This window comes from Herpailurus yagouaroundi, unplaced genomic scaffold (assembly GCF_014898765.1).
Source record: "Herpailurus yagouaroundi ecotype Mexico unplaced genomic scaffold, PumYag 65260, whole genome shotgun sequence".
Classification (NCBI taxonomy): Eukaryota; Metazoa; Chordata; class Mammalia; order Carnivora; family Felidae; genus Herpailurus; species Herpailurus yagouaroundi.
This window is the reverse complement of record NW_024418478.1, coordinates 42-2,567: the sequence shown is the minus strand read 5'-3', so window position 1 is coordinate 2,567 and position 2,526 is coordinate 42. Positions and strand designations below refer to the sequence as shown.

At 39.9% G+C, this 2,526-nt stretch overlaps 1 long non-coding RNA gene across 1 annotated transcript; it reads left to right on the top strand.

The window, feature by feature from the left end:
* The first annotated feature begins 307 nt into the window (after window positions 1–307).
* On the top strand, window positions 308–2,080 carry LOC121024491 (uncharacterized). Its single transcript, XR_005787718.1, has 2 exons — window positions 308–458; window positions 1,968–2,080. It is a non-coding gene; the product is annotated as an uncharacterized LOC121024491 (long non-coding RNA).
* The last annotated feature ends 446 nt before the right edge of the window (window positions 2,081–2,526 follow it).

The window sequence follows — 2,526 nt, the reverse complement described above, 5'->3', positions numbered from 1 at the left end:
TTTTTTTTAACGTTTATTTATTTTTTTGGGACAGAGAGAGACAGAGCATGAACGGGGGAGGGGCAGAGAGAGAGGGAGACACAGAATCGGAAACAGGCTCCAGGCTCTGAGCCATCAGCCCAGAGCCCGACGCGGGGCTCGAACTCACGGACCGCGAGATCGTGACCTGGCTGAAGTCGGACGCTTAACCGACTGCGCCACCCAGGCGCCCCTACCTGTGTTTTTTTTAATTTGACTATTAGAAATGGCTGGCATTATATTAATATTGGTGGCACAGCTCTAGATATTTGAGGTAATATTTTGACTCTGCACAAAGATTTTGTGTGTTTGTATTAAGAGCGCAGGCGGTCCCGGTCCACGTCTCGTGAGAGAGAACGCAGGCGCCGAGAAAGGTCCAGGTCCCGGGAGAGAGATCGTCGAAGGAGCCGCTCTCGATCTCCGCACAGGAGACGCTCCAGGTGAATGCAGAAAATAACCAGAAGTTTTACCACAAGTCCCAAAGAAACTAGTCGCTGCCGTTAATTTTGTTTTTTTATCACTAATAAGGCATTTACAGTTTCATGAAATGAGGGGAACTTAAGCCCACCTTATTTTATTTTTAATTTTTTTAACGTTTATTTATTATCGAGAGACAGAGAGTGAACCGGGGAGGGGCAGAGAGAGAGGGAGACAGAATCGGAAGCAGGCTCCAGGCTCTGATCTGTCAGCACAGAGCGGACGTGGGGCTGGAACCCATGAGCCACCATGACCTGAGCCGAAGTCCAAGGCTTAACCGACTGAGCCACCCAGGCGTCCCTTATTTTATTTTTTTTTAAATAATTTATTTATTGTTTAATTTACATCCAAGTTAGCATATATGCAGCTATGATTTCAGGAGTAGATTCCCTAATGTCCCTTACCCATTTAGCCCATCCCCCTCCCACAACCCCTCCAGTAACCCTCTGTTTATTCTCCATATTTAAGTGTCTCTTATGTTTTTGTCCAACTCCTTGTTTTTATATTATTTTTGCTTCCCTTCCCTTATGTTCAGCTGTTCTGTATCTTAAAGTCCTCATATGAATGAATTCATATGATATTTGTCTTTCTCTGACTAATTTCACTTAGCATAATACCCTCCAGTTCCATCTGCTAGTTGCAAATGTCAAGCTTTCATTCTTTTTGATTGCAAAGTAATACTCCATTTTATCTCTCTCTCTCTCTCTCTCTCTCTCTCTCTCTCTCTCTCTCTCACATCTTCTTTATCCATTCATCCATCGATGGACATTTGAAGCCCACCTTATTTTAAACCCAACATTTCCATTGGTAAAATTGGGTTAATAACACCCTGACCTAGAGTTGCCTTGAGGAGTAAATAAGAAATAGTACATGAAAAACATTAGCATTGGGCTTGGCAGGAGTAAGAAATAAGTGTGTTGTATATTGGGGGGTTTCTTTTTTAATTTTTTTTTTTAAAGTAATCTCTACACCCAATGTGAGGTTTGAACTCATAACCCCAAGATCAAGAGTCACATGCTCCACTGACTGGGCCAGCCAGGGGCCCCTGTTTTGTTTTTACTGACTTTTGGGTATTAAGAGTTTATTCAAGTATATAGCCAAGAATGTGAGATCTTGAAAGAACCTTCGAAATTGACTCTTGATTCTTAATAAGTGTCAGTTGCTGTTTTAGTCAACTTTTTGTGTGTTTGTAATTATTAGAAACTTAGTTACATTTTCTGCCTTAAAAAAATTTTTTTTTAGCCCTAGCTGATGATTACAGCCGTAAACTATATTTTTGGGTTTTGGTTAACAATCACAGGGCCTAGGCAGAACCTTCTTCCTTATTCTGCTATGGGGAATGGACTCCTCATTCTCTGGAGCCTGGCTTTTGTTCAGCCTTTACCTTTTAGGAGCTCATGTATGTCATTGCCAGTCAACACAAGTCACCAGGTATATCTCTGCTTCTGACATCTTTACTTCTTCAATATTAGATCCCCAAGACGGCATAGATCCACATCTCCTTCCCCTTCTCGACTAAAAGAAAGAAGAGATGAGGAAAAGAAAGAAACAAAAGAAACAAAGAGCAAAGAACGTCAGATTACTGGTAATGTTATTAGATAAATAACTGTAGGAAAAGTACAGCCTTGTTTAGATAACTTTAGTCATGATAAAATTATATAAGTATAATTTGAGCACATCTTAATATTAAATTTTTTATACTGTTCATTGCATATGGTTTTGAGATTTTGTTATCATTTGTACCTTAGTGAATTCATATTTAGCTGTGGTGCTCCTGAGATAGGAAGGACAGTTAAAAACATGAGAATATTCTGTTTTGGAAGTACCTTTAAAATTAGTGTCAAATCTGATATTAAAGGCTCCAAATATGTCCTTTTAAAGCAGACCTCTCTGGTGGAGGATAGAGAGCACATTCCTTCTTAGCATCTTAAATTATATTGTGTCCAGACTGAAGAAGAATTTTTTCCATTAGACCCAAGTCTTTAGCTAATTGTTTTGTGTATTCTCTGCTGCTGAGGTGGAATGACTATT